The sequence below is a fragment of the Chrysochloris asiatica genome, unplaced genomic scaffold, assembly GCF_000296735.1.
Source record: "Chrysochloris asiatica unplaced genomic scaffold, ChrAsi1.0 scaffold00083, whole genome shotgun sequence".
NCBI classification, from domain to species: domain Eukaryota; kingdom Metazoa; phylum Chordata; class Mammalia; order Afrosoricida; family Chrysochloridae; genus Chrysochloris; species Chrysochloris asiatica.
The window spans coordinates 13,050,482-13,065,120 of NW_006408601.1; the positions used below are offsets into that span (position 1 = coordinate 13,050,482).

The 14,639-nt window shown below is 37.8% G+C and overlaps 1 protein-coding gene across 2 annotated transcripts in view; it reads left to right on the forward strand.

Moving 5' to 3' along the window:
• NELL1 (NEL-like 1 (chicken)) overlaps nucleotides 1-14,639 on the forward strand; it is a 1,454,777-nt gene that overhangs the window by 1,414,436 nt on the left and 25,702 nt on the right. The window lies entirely within an intron of this gene.

Genomic DNA, 14,639 nt, shown 5'->3' on the forward strand with positions numbered 1-14,639 from the left:
CTTTTCAATTTGTCATTCCCTGCATAGTAAACCATGTGGTTGTCAGATTCAAAATGACCAATACCAGTCCATTTCAGCTCAGTAATGCCTACGATATTGATGTTGATGCATTCCATTTCATTTTTGACAATTTCCAATTTTTCCAGATTCATACTTCGCACATTCCACGTTCCGATTTTCAATGGATGTTTACAGCTGTTTCTCTTCATTTTGAGTTGTGGCCCATCAGCAAATGAAGGTTCTGTGCGCTTTTCTCCCCCAAGCTTAACTCTATTCACATCATTGTGGTATATATACATATGTTGTTGTTGTTAAGTGCCCTGGAGTCAGTACCCTGCACAGGGTTTTTGAGGCTATAAATCTTTACAGGAGCAGAAACCTCATCTTTCTCCCATGGAACAGCTGGTAATTTCAAACTGCTGACCTTGCGGTTCGCAGCCTGATTCTTCATAAGTTCCTCATAAGTTTTAACTAGCTTAAGGACTATTCCTATGAAAATTGTTTTCTAAAAGTGTACTAAACCAAACCCATTGCCCTAGAGTCAATCCAACTCATAGTGATCCTATGTAGTTTCTGAGACTGTAAATGTTTACAGTTTCCTAGGAGTCGTTGGTGGGTTTGAACTGCAGGCTTTTGCAGTTAGCAACCCAAATGCTTACCCCACAGCACCACCAAGATTCCTTTCTGTGAATACAATGTTCCATATAGCTACAGGCTGCAATACAAAAAATATGATCCTCTGACCAGTAGCAACATTATCTGGCAACTTCTTAGAAATGTAAATTCTCCACCCTACCCTAGATCTACTGTTTTGTTTTGCTGTGCATAAGGTCTCTATAGGTCGGTGGTACCAGCTTTCGATGGCACCTAACAACAAACCCTAGATCTACTAAATCAGCCACTACTCTGAGATGGGACCTATATTAGTTGGTTCTGTTGTCCATTCAGGTTTGAAAACCAGTGCTGTGGGAGTTTCACTGAAAGGCTTCAGGGGGCTCCAAGAATGCCCTAGAACTGGATGTGGGTATGTCTTTTGGAGAAAAAGGATCATAGTTCTCACTAGACTCTGAGAATGACCCTAACCTCCAAAAATCAGAACAACTGTTAAAATACCATCCAGGCTTAGTGTTTCCAACCATCACTCAGATTTAACTTCTCAGTATTTTACCCTTGGGGATTTATAATTCTGCCTCAGGAGGGAGATCTTTCTAAGTTTTTAAGCATTCTTTGGTATTGAATTCCATGTAGTTGTCAGATCGCTGCCTCTTGAGGTTTAGTTTGAGCAATTGTTTCACTACAGAAACTTTTGCCTTGGATGTATTATAGAAAAAGACCATGTCTGAGCAGCAATTCAGAGGTTGGGCACCTACAACTTCTTTGAAATGAGTATTGGTTTGTTTTATGCTGAGTTACTTATGCAGTGTGAAATATTTACCTGTGGGTTTCATGAGCAGGGAATTTTAAGCTACCAACTCAAAGCAAATAAAGCACTGTCAGCATAAAATCTCCATTGACACATTGGTTGAGACATGCGTCCTGTCTATACAAAAGGAGTAAAACACAGACATTTCCAGGTTAGAGAGGAGCTAGAAGAGGTAGGCAGAGACGGTGGAGGTTGTATTGTAGAGCAGATAGATGTAAATGTGGAGAAAAAATAAGGAACTCTAATAAAAAGTGATTAACTTTTCTTGGGGTTGGAACTTGGGGAAAGTCAACATAGTTTGAAATTCTTTTACCAAAAATATATTTTCACTGGCTCTGTAGTATAAGACATTTTTCTAGGCAAAATTGTTACACCAAGGAAGGGATGTAATTGTATTCCATGGACAGTAAGTTTTCTAGCATGGATGAAGGAGCAGTTATATGCATATATATATGTGTTGTAGATGAGGAGTCACTGGGACTACCCATGGTTAGTGTGCTTGCTTAATTGTCAAAACTCAAGAGATTTAAATCTATCCATATTTGCCTCACACAAGAAGCTTGCTGTTCTACTTCTGAAAATTAGACACTGAAAAATGCTATGGATCACAGTTCTATTTTGATACACATGGGCTCCACATGAAGGCAGCTGGGCTCCTGTGTGAGGAATGACTAGAAAGGAGACTGTAAACAGTGGTAGAAACTATATTATCATTGAAAGTTTTGAATTTTATTTGCTGATAGCACTGTTCTCACAGTATGATAGAAAACGTTTGTACCATTGTCTTCAAGTCAATTCTGACTCATAGCAACACTGTAAGAGTAGAATTGTCCCTGGAGTTTCTGAATCTGCAGATCTATACAGAAGCACATTGCTTCATCTTTCCCCTGGTAGAGGATGTTGGAGTCTAACTGTACAACTTTTGGTTAGCAACCCAATACTTAACCCACTGCACCACCAAGATGCCTTTAATAAAAAATATAGCTATTTAATATAGTAGTTTCCCCATAAAATACAATCCTCTTTAGCCTAAGTGCAGGTTTCTTGCACTATTGCTATTGCTTGTAATTACTTCCTTTTGAAAAGAGCAAGATCTTCATAATTAGCCAGTTATTGCTTGTTATCATGATTGTTGCCTAATAATAAGTACCTGCTAACATCTTGTCATATCATTCTTGTAATAATCCTACAAGGCTGATACAAATTCTGTTTGCTAGATGAAGAAACTAAAGAACAGAGAGCTATGATTTCCCCATTCCCACATCATGAATAACAATTTCTCTGATAAAATGAAAATGACTTATTAAAACACTTATTTTTGATTATATATGTATATATATATATGTAGGAGTCCTGGTGTGGCACTGTCAGTTAATGCACTGTACTGCAAGGTAAGTTTGAGCCACAAGATCGATGGGTTCAAGCTCACCAGCCATGCCTAGGAAACCCTATACCGGGTCACTGTACATCAGAACCCACTTGATGGCACTTAAAAGCAATATATGTAGGCTATGGTCTCAAAAGAAAGTTTTCTTCCATTTTCTAGATTTATTAATTTGTAATAATTCTAACGGAATCTTTTTTTTTTTTTTTTTTTTTTAACTGATTAGGCTATTAATCTGTTTTCTTTTTGAAGAAGAGACCTAGGCAGTAAAACAGTAACATGCTATTGTAATGGTGCAGGGAGGAGGAATGGATAAAGGAGTTTATGGGGTGTTGACTGCAAGAATTGTAGCTGCTCTAATTAACTGTAGTTTTTTTACATAGGGGTATTGCTTTATCATTTTATTACTTTTTGCATACAGTGGGCCTCACTTGGAGAACCTATCATTTGGATGTGTTGGAGATTTATTTAGTTGGGTTTTGCATAGTGTAGCTTTATTCTCTAAAGAATTTGGAGCCAGTCACTTTAGTAACATGCTGTAACAAGCCTAACCTGAAGTCAGGACACCTGTATTTGTATCTGAACTCAAAAATTTACTAGCTGGAGGGCCCTGGGCAAGCATTTCCTGTCTGTGTACTTGCTCAATTGAGGACACAGATTGACTTTTAGCTCATTTTTCTTAAAAAAAAAAAAAAAAAAAAAAGTTCAGTCTGAAATATAGGCTAGTATGCAAAAGTGATATTTTTAAAATATAGAATGTGAAACTTCAAATACATTTTATGCTCATTATGACTTGTATGGATGCTCTAGTTTTCCAGAAGTGTGTATGCTTTTATGCTATGCAGGTACCTTTCATTAGAGAAGTGTGAGGAACATTGCTCCTTTAATTGACCCTCAGTTTTGTTATGCTTTAAGTGGGCAGGATGGCATTGCCAACAGTTTACATTTTGGGAAGGATGGATGAGACCATAAATTTGGAAGGATCTTGAAAACTCTTTAGAGTATATTATATAAGAAAATAACAAAGTATTGTTATTATGCATAATGAAATGAGAACTCTCTATTTTGTAAAAATATGGTAATCAAGACTCAATCATGACTCAATAAGGATCCTGGGAATGGCCAGAATAGCAAAGCTTCCTAAGGAAGGTACATGAAAAACATGATCTGCTGTTTCTATCTCCCTCTTCAACTTTATTTAACCAGGATCAGGAAGGGCAAACTTCATGTTAACATAAAGAAGAAAGAGGTCACATAAAATCAAAGTATAGGTGAGTTTCACTGCTTGGAAAGATGCCTGGCATATCATATGTGGTCAATAAAGTTTTTGTTTTTTTAACATATATGAACTAATAAAAGGACTTTTAGAGGCAAACATTTCTACTACTAGTGAGGACATTGTCCACTAACCATCACCTGCCCTGAGTGGCCTCCTTTGCTTTACCTTGACCAAAATTTCATTTTGGTAATTAAGGTTTGACTTCTAACAGGGCAAAAAACCCAAGGGCAGAGTGGATCAGGTCTCTTCCTTTACCCTTGTTTCACCAAAGATCTTCTAGATCTTTCTACATCCTTTTGAACTAGGAGGAAAGTCCAGACTTGTTTCACTGAATCAATTGATCAAATTGAGTTCTACAGCAGAAAAAAAAAAAAAAAAAAAAAACATATAAAGAGAGGAATAATAAACAAGAAGATTAAATCTTAATAACCAAGAAGATTATAGCTTGTTAGTCTTCTCAGCAGGTACAACCCTTCTTGGCATTGCCCAAAATTTTGATCATGATGTTGTTATGTGCCCTGGAGTCGGTTCCAACTCATAGCAACCCTGTACAGGGTTTCCAAGGCTATATCCACTGGGACACAGTTTTGGAAAGAGCTTTAATCACCCTAGAAACTATGAACCTCAATTAACAGTGATGAAGGATACAATAAATAGGCATGACATGGCTTGGAATTCTTAGTTGCTGTAAATGATTGTAGATTGTGACCAAACCTCAGGCTTCTGAGCTTAGATTCCATCTACATTGCAGATGCTGCTTGAACCAAACAAAATTACTTAGTAACCTCTCTGTGCCTCTCTGTGCCTAAGAGCTTTCCTTGACATAGAAGAGAGAGACATTATTTCTTATCTGACATCATGTTTTAGAAAATGATTTGTCAAAATAGAAAGTTTTCACCCTGGCTGGATTCCCCATGCATATATGTCACCAAAAATACATTGCCAAGGCTTACATGTAGTTGAGGAAATTGCGTTTCTTCTCTTGTTGCTTTGTTGCTTCCTGTACTCATTAAGGGAGACTAGAGATGTTTCAATAAATAATGTCCTTAACAACTGTTTAGTCTTATGAAATCTATTTGTGATCGATCCTAAGACTAGGTTTTCCCCTTCACCTTTATCCTGTTCTCCATCTGCCACCCCTCATATTCTCACAGAGGTGAAAAGTAATCATATACATTTAATGTATTCTATGCAACTCCTTTACTTTACTGAAAAGAAAACTGAGGTCCAAAAAGGACATAGATTTTTAATTAACCAGATTCTATTTTAACAGAAGATTTTCTTTGTGGATAGAATTTTCTTAGTAGATAAAGGTACTGTTTAAGTAACACTGGACTCTTACAATTCAAAAGGAGTAAGGAAAACAAAAAGTTTGTTCACAGCTAGCCCTACAAGTTAGCATAAAGAAACTAGTGGCTGTATAAAATGAAAGTACAGGGAGTTATGTTTTCAGTTCAGGATGAAATTTTGTTTGTGAAAATGGTATCTATCTGTTCTATTACCTCTAACAATTTCCTCTCCCCATAAACAGCTATATGTATGTATAGGTACATACATACATATATACCTATAGCTGTATTTAGTCATTATCATTAATATAGTAGCTTCTTTGTGCAGTGAAATTCTCTGTGGATAGCAAATATCTTAACACTTACTGATTTTTATTATTTTCTCCACTGGTCAGAATTATATTGATTTTAAACCGATTGAATCACTAGTTAAAGAAGCATGACTGGTTTGTGGCAGAAAGTAAACCAGCTTGGTTAATATAGAAGGCTGCACTGTTTTTATTCTTGTTTTACTACTTAGAAAGAATTGTTTTTTCCACCTAAATTTGTACAGCCTATAAGGAGTCCTGATATGATGCTGCAGGTTAATGCACTGGAATGCAAGGGCAGTTTGAACCACATCACCAAGCCGTTCCTCAGAAACCTTGTCAGGATTGCTATGAGTTGGAACGGACTGGGCGACACTTAACAACAACAGAAGTAAAATAGAGTCAGTGACCAAGGTACCTTCATGACATGCCAGAAAACTACATTCTTTCAACATGAGTCACTTAACATTAGTCTTAACATTATTAAGTACAGATTAGTGTTGACAGAGGACTTAGCAGTTCTGCATGTGGCTAGCTAATATAGCGATCAAAACCTTGTGACCATTCTGAATTTAAGTGGATTAAATGATCAAAGAGTGTTGGTGCAGATTTGAGTGCATCCTGAAGAGATGGCACAGCAGAATTCATGAGATGGCATTAACCCTATGAGAGAGCAATGTAAGAACAACAAAAATACCAATCATAATAGCAGCTGATAGGTTTTAAGCAGTTACTACATGACAAGCACTATGTTATGTGCTTACTCAAGTTATCTCAGTGTACTTAAATTTTGGGACTGAAGCTCAGTGAAGTTGGGTAAATTTTCTAGAAACATCCAGTTAATAAGTTGGATGATTTGGATGCCATCAGTCATATTAATGGGACTGGGAATTGCCCAGTTTGGGCACCAAAAGTCTCCTATCTTAGGGAATCCATGAGTCCCAAGCAGACTGAAATGTCTAAACACCTAGTTTCAAGATTCCAAAGCTTATGTTTTAATTGGTGTACTTTACTGCCTGTATGGAAGACAAATAGAAGCAAAGACCAGAAGTGCAAACTTGGAAAAGGTTAATAATGGCTAAAATGAAGGAAAAAAAGTGTAAGCTTTATATATGTGTAAAAATGCATATGGTCTATTCCTCCACTCTAATACTAGGCATGCCATTTTTGTTGTTGTTGCATGTACAACAGAGCAAAACACTGCTCAGTCCTGCACCGCCCTCACAATTCTTGCCATGTTTGACCCATTGTTGATGCCACTGTGCCAGTACATCTCACTGGGCATCTTCATCATTTTCACTGACCCTCTACTTTACCACAGTATTATCCCCTTCCCCTTTCATCAGTTCCACCCAGACAGATTGGATACTACTCATTTGGAGATTCTACCTTCCTCCATGCCCTCTGGATCTAGGCTCCCTCTTGAAAGCTTCTAAACCAGTCACTTCTTGCCTTTGTAGCCCCCCCATTCTGGGTAGCCAATGTCCAAGTTGCGCATCCTTTACTAATGTATGTATGGAGGGGGTGGGAATGATCCTCACTGTAAAGATTTGTTCCCTCTTTTGAGCTACTACGTCCATAGGTGTAGGTCAAGTTCATTGAATTGTATCAGATTACTCTTTTTTTCCTCTTTCTTCTTCTTTCTAGTTGAGCTCTGCTCATCCAGTCACTGAAGCCAGGTCAAGTGGGTATTATCTGCAAGTGTGGGTGTTCTTGGGCATATGCCCTGTCTTCTGATCAGCTGGATGCTTCATTCTCCACTCTAGTCCTCTGTGGCTATGTCACTCACTCTGGGCCCAGGAGTCCCCAGATCTTGTCAAGCTGCTGGCCAACCAGGTCTCCACCTGGGTTCACAGGAGCCTATTGAACGTGGTAGGGCTTAGCTCGCACTTCATTGCTGTTTTTCCTTTACTTCCCCTTTTTGGTGACCAAGGTTGTCACCAGTCAGAGCACGTCTCTGCTCATGTATTCCCATTCAGTCTTAATCCTGGAAGGGGGTCTGCCTTGAGGGCTCCTGACCGCTTGCCTTGATGTCTCCTGGGAGAGCTACTTGCTTGTTCTTGTAGTATTAAATCAGACTGCCATTATTGTTTTGTATTTTTCCTGTCAGTCTTTCAAGAAGTATCTTCAGTTCTTCTAGCTGCTCCAGGCTGGTCTGCTTATATTGGTGTGCATATATCTACTCATGTTAGGGCTCATATTTCTTGTGGGTAAATACCAGGTAGAGAGATTGCTGGATCAAACATAAGGTATTTTTATTTCCAACCTTCTGAGGAAGCACTATATTGCTTTCCCGAGAGGTTGGACTATTTTGCAATCCCACCAGCAATGCAGCAGTGTCCCAGTCTCTCCACATCCTCACCAGCATTTAATGTCTTCTACTTTTTTGATCTTTGCTGTTATTGCTGGTATGAGATGGTATCTCACTGTTGTTTTCATTTACATCTCTCTGATGGCTAGTGATCGTGGACATTTCTTCATATGTTTGTTGGCTGCCTGGATCTCCCCCTTGGTGAAGTGTCTGTTCATGTCCTATGTCCATTTTTTTTTAATTAGGTTATTTGTTTTTTTCTTATAGTTTCCTATATATTTTAGAAATGAGTCCCTTGTCTGATGTTTGTAGCAAAAAAATTTTTGCCCATTTTGTGGGTGCCCTTTTTACTCTTCTGGTGAAGTCTTTTGATGCACATAAATTTTTAATTTTTAGTATGTCACACTCATCTATTTTGTCTGTTTTTATTTGTGTAGTTTTCAAAATGTTTGGTATTCTGTGTATGCCATGAACTAGAGCCCTCACATTTGTCCCTATTTTCTCTTTGATGGCCTTCATAATTCTGGGATTCACATTTAGGTCTTTAATCCATGCTGAGTTGATTTTTGTATAGGGTGTGAGGTGAAGGTCTTGTTACAGGTTTTGTATATCATTTTCAGTTCTGCCAGCACCATCTGTTGAAGGGACTATCCCCTCCGCATGCGATATATTAAGGTACTTTGTCAAAATCAGTTGGTTGTATGTGGATGGGTTGATTTCTGGATTCTCAATTCTGTTCCGTTGATCAATGTATCTTTCATTGTACCAGTACTGAGCTGTTTTGACCACTGTAGCCGTGTATCAATTTTGAAGTTGGGAAATGAAAGTTTTCCAACCTTATTCTTCTTAAGCAGTGCTTTGTTTAGACTTGATTTATTTCCTTTCCATATAAAGTTTTACTTGTTTTTTCCATCTCTTTGAAGAATGTCATTGGAATCTGGATTGGGATTGAATTATATGTGTAAATTGCTTTAAGCAGTATTGACATTTTCACAATGTTAAGTCTTCCTATCCAGGAGCATGGTACATTCTTCTATTTTTGTAGGTCTCTTTTGGTTTCTTATAGCAGTGTTTTGTGGTTTTCTTTGTATAAGTCCTTTGTTTCTCTGGTTACATTTATTCCTAGATAATTCATCTTATGGGTGGTTATTGTAAATGCTATTCCTTTCCTAATGTCCTTTTCAGCAGTGTCGTTATTGGTATAAGGGAATCCAGCTGATTTTGTATGTTGATCTTATATCCTGCCACTTTGCTGAATCTTTCAATGAGGGTTAGTAACATTTTTACTGAATCTTTGGGATTTTCTGTGTATAGGATCATATCATCTGCAAATAGAGTTTTACTTCCTCTTTGCCAATTTGGATGTCTTTAATTTCCTTGTCTTGCCGTATAGCTCTTGCTAAGATTTCCAGCACAATATTGAATAGAAGTGGTAACAAAGGGCATCCTTGAGTGGTTCCTATTCAGAGGGAAGGCTTTCCGTTTCTCTCCCATGAGAGTAATGTAGGCTATTGGTGTTATATATATGCTCTTGATTATGTTGAGGAATTTCCCTTTAATTCCTACTTTGTTGAGGGTTTTTATCAGAAATGGATGTTGGATTTTGTTAAATGCCTTTTCTGCATCAAACGATATGATCATGTGGTTCTTTTCTTTTTTCTTATTTATATGGTAGATTATGTTGAAGGTCCTGAAGGCTTTACTCCAATTTGTCAGCACTATCCACTCTAGTTTGAAGAGGCAGTTCTTCCCAAGTTGTATTTGAGTGCCTTCCAACCTGAGGGGCTCATCTTCTGGTACTGTAGCTGACAATATTCAATAATCTGGTACTGATGGTGTCCCACTGATATTCATAAGGTTTTCTATGACTAATTATTGGGGAGTAGTGTATCTCTCCTTCTTCCTAGTCTGTCTTCATCTGGAAGCTCAGCTGAAATGTGTCAGCTGTAGGTGACCCTGCTGGTATGTAAAGTCCCCATGGCATAGCTTCCAGGAACATGCAAGCTGGCACAGTGCCACAAACTGACTGACTAGTGGTGGAGGCATGATGTAAAATATGCTGAGACAAATGTGCCATTTTTCTAAAGGAGTAAGAAAATTATTCAAGGCTAGTTTGGGATTGGTTTGATTGCTGCTGATATAGACATCTCTGAATTATATTTTCTTACATGCCCAAGTAACCTAAGAACCTCAAATCAAAGAAGAAAGCAGATTGACTAGGCAAAACCAGACTTTTTAAAAACAAAATTGAATACAATAATAACAGCTTTCAGAAATTGTGAAAATGTCAGTACAATAAAATTAGTTCTCATGCAAACTTAGCCGTGGAAAAAATTCTCATCTGAGCATGAAACATTTAATAATTTATATATATAAGGAGAATCACAGAGAGCCATTATTTACAATAAGGACAAGAAATGTACATTCTAATGATTATGGATGTGAGTGCAGAACACTTTGCCTGATTTGGGTTTCATTGTGTCTTTGTCATTGGAGGCCTGTCTGATGATTTTGGTAAGTCTTATGGGTAAATGTCTTTGTGTTTGCTCAGCAGAGAACAACAGTTGCAATATGTAAATAGGGTGCCTCTTCCCTTTGGGTGCCTTGGGATATGTATAATAGATTAAGTTGGCTTTGTGCAGAGCAAACAGGTCTGTATTACCAAGAATATGAATAATGTCGGTTTCCATAATTGCTAACATCTGGCTTTCCATAAATCTGTTAAACTGCATGGAAGCCGAATTAGATTTTCATGTCATAAGTAAAGCAATTACATGGAACTCTGTAGGCAATATGGTCCTATATTCAACTGTGAAATCCTTTCATTTGGGAACGTTGAAAGCAAATCTTGGTTTTGCACACTTTTTATTACACACGTTAGGTGTGTATGTCTTTATGCTCAGATTTCTTAATTTTAGGTAGGAAAAACATTGCCAATGTCTTTGCAGTTTTGTAAATGCAAAATCAGCAAACATTTTTAATGATATTAAAGTTTATTATTGTTGGATATTAGTTGCCAATTTAGAGATTATTTTCAAGGTAACCATAAATCACAGATCTTTTTGTAGTCACTTATGGCAGATCTGCTGTAATTAATTTTAAGACAGTTTCTAGAGTGATTTGTCCATGGGTCTTGCTCCGTACCAGTCGTCCAGTATTTGACATAGTATTGGATGGGGGAAGATGCATGCACGTACATACTGCCTCCTGTTTCACTGTGGTTCCTACTTTATTACATCTATTGTATTATGGATAAGACCCAAGGGCTTTCCAGATGAGAAGTCAAAAATAAAACATTATCCCTTCTCTTAGATTGTATTTTTTGATGACCTCCTGCCCAATAAGGCTTTATTCTATAATAAATCCCCAATCTGGCTGTAATTTTCCATTAAATAAATAAGATCCAGCCCTTGTCCTCAATGAGCTCACCATGTAGCTACAAATCTGGGCACAGAGATGAATAAAAGATGGAACTTGTGCACAAATCACAGAGGAAGAAAAAAGTCAATAATGGCTGTCTCATAGAATGAAGGATGTCATGCTTGAAGAACTTTGAAGACTGTATAAGATAATGATAGCACAGAAACAGAAATGGTTGGTTGGTTGTCTTATTGCCCCACCACTTTCTATACGGACTGATAAAAGTAGAGATGGGAGCAGAGCACTAAGGAATAGCAAGTTCAAATCACAAACCTAGGAAGCAATATAATGGATTTGTGGATCTCCCATTGCTTTTTAATGGAAAACGGAAAGGACAGACAATAATGACTGAAGGGTTTATCTGTAACAGTATTCTATTACAAGCATTAGAGAACAGTTGAGAGGTGGTGATCACAGGAACCGATATACCAAAACTTTCTTTACGTATGTTGTTCTCTGTGGAAGACAGTTTAAGCAGTGGTTCTCATCTAACCAGAGCCCAGAAGTCTGGGACCTACTAAATATCAATTAAGCCAGTCTCTAGTGTGGCACTGTAGGATCGGCAATGGACCGCAAACTACAAGGTTAGCAGTTCAAACTGATCAGCTACTCCTCAGAAACCCTGTACAGAGTCACTATGGGTCAGAACTGACTTGACAACACTTAACAACAGTGATGGTAAGCCTGGACATCGGTACTTTCTACAAGGATCACTGTGTTAGGGTGAAAAGTGCCTAGAATCAGGCTATTACAGCAGCCTCTGGATGATAGATTGGAGGGTCTGGGATAAGGCACAGTTCAAAGAAACCAGAATCTTGTTTGTAATACATATTATATACGTAATGATCCTTTTTTCAAAGTACTGTCATTCTCTAGCTCCTGGAGACACACACTAGATTATAATTATGACACAAGTATAAAACAAAATATTTGATTAAATTATTCTCAGCAAACATTGGGAAGATGAGAATACTGCACACATCAGTATATATCTTTTCTCAACACTCAACCATATGGTACCAACTGTCATTGCAATAGGAGCTCAGATGAGGTGAAAAATTGCTGTGAATTGGCATCCTATTGGGAAGTGCTTAACTGAGGAGGTAGGACTTGAGCTTTTTCTGAAATAGTTATGCTCATTAAATCAAGGAACAAATATGTGTTGAGTCTGCATTATGTTATCTACATTTTTAGTTTCAGACAACCATAGATTAGATGCATATGATTTTTATGCAGGAGAATATGAATGTTAGGATGATTAAATAATGTGCCCCAGAACATATAGCTGTGATACATAATGGTACATGGTAAGCACTCAGTGGCAGAGCATGGTTTCAAATATGAGTCCTTGGGTTCCCAAATGCTACTTTTAGAGGATTTAGAGGAGGGGAAAAGAAGAGTGAGGAAGCCAACTATGGTTGATCTCAAATCTAGGCATTGGAATTTGGATCATTTATGTAACTTAAAAAAGAATCATGATTTATTAAATAAGTGGCTTTACAACACAAAAGACACAAAGTAGACTGTGGAAGGCATTAGTGTCTGAAATATTGTTGGAATTCCTAAATGTCTTGCTGTACTTTGTATTTCTGTTGGAAAGCAAGGTTTTATACAAATTCACTGCATGCAGTCAGTAAGAGAAAACAAGTCATTTATTTATTATAATCATAAGTCACAGTTGTTTCAAAATTCTGACAAACTTTGAATAGGTAATTACATCTTTTTCAGAATTTCAACTAAAAATACTGAAGACTGCTGCTGTTAAGATCTTATCCTTAAAAATGAACTTTTTTTGTCTAAAGGGTAAATAATTGAGAGCAGATAAAACCACAGAACAGTCTGCTATGCTGAAAGATAACTTTAGTGGAAAGATCTCTACTGTAGCTAGCTGCCAGAAAATCGGGACACAATGCTTGCTCTAGTATGTACCAGCTGAATGACAGTGAAAAAGTCACTTAACCTCCTTAAATCTTAATTATTCTCATTCTACAAAAAAAAAAAAAAAGAAACTATTTCTGCCCCACCAATAACTGCTATAACTAGTGAGGAAGAGCTTCGGAAAACAGAAACAATATAGGTAAATGTAAAGTTGTTGTTAAGTGCCGTCGAGTTGGTCCCGACCCATAGCGACCCTGTACAGGGTTTCCGAGGCTGTAAATCTTTATGGGAGCAGAAAGCCTCATCTTTCTCCCGTGGAGCAGCTGGTAGTTTCGAACTGTTGACCTTGAGGTTCACAGCCCGATTCGTAACCACTACGCTACCAGAGCTCCTAAATGTAAAGTAGTCTTAGTAACATTGATATTGTTGTTGTTGTTAAGGGCCGTCGAATCGGTTCCGACCCATAGCGACCCTGTACAGGGTTTCCGAGGGTGTAAATCTTTACGGGAGTAGAAAGCCTGATCTTTCTCCCGCGGAGCAGCTGGTAGTTTCGAACCACTGACCTTAAGGTTCGCAGCCCGATTTGTAACCACTACGCTACCAGAGCTCCATTGATATTATGCATTTAAAATTGCTTTGAACTCTTTAGGGGGAAATGCTATTATTTTTTTCTTTACTTTTGTACATATTATAAGAGGAAATTTAGAATGTAAAGTAAATTAATGTACACTTGCCTTGTTAAGTGTCACCAAGTCACTTCCGACTCATGGCAACCCCGTATAGGGTTTCCAAGTCTATAAATCTTTATAGGAGCAGAAAGCCTCATCTTTCTCTCAAGGAGCAGCTGGTGGGTTTCAACTGCTGACCTTGTAGTTAACATTCCTATTCTTATCCTACAGCACAACCAGGGATTTTCAGGATAGAAAACATTGGCAGACAAAGGGGTAGTATCTTCAAATGGCTTAAAGGTTGTTTTTAAAAAGTGGCCCCGATATGAGGAGCAATGATTAGAAGTTGAAGATGGCTGCCTTAAGAGGTAGAAGTTTTCCCACTGGGAAAGGGCATGAGCTAGGGCTGGATTAGCTATGTGTTTGTTGCAGATAGCTTAGGTAAACTGACTTGTTTGATATCAACTGAAAACAGAACAGTATATTTATGCATGAAGTCCTGGTGTAGCACTGTAGAATAAGCATTGGACCAAAAGATCATTTGAACCACAAGGATAGTGGTTCAAACTCAACTGCTCCTCAGGAACTTTATACAGGGTCATTATGAGTCAGAACTGAGTCAACGGCACTTAACGATAAACAACAAACTTATACATGCCTTTCTATCATAGCCTATTGA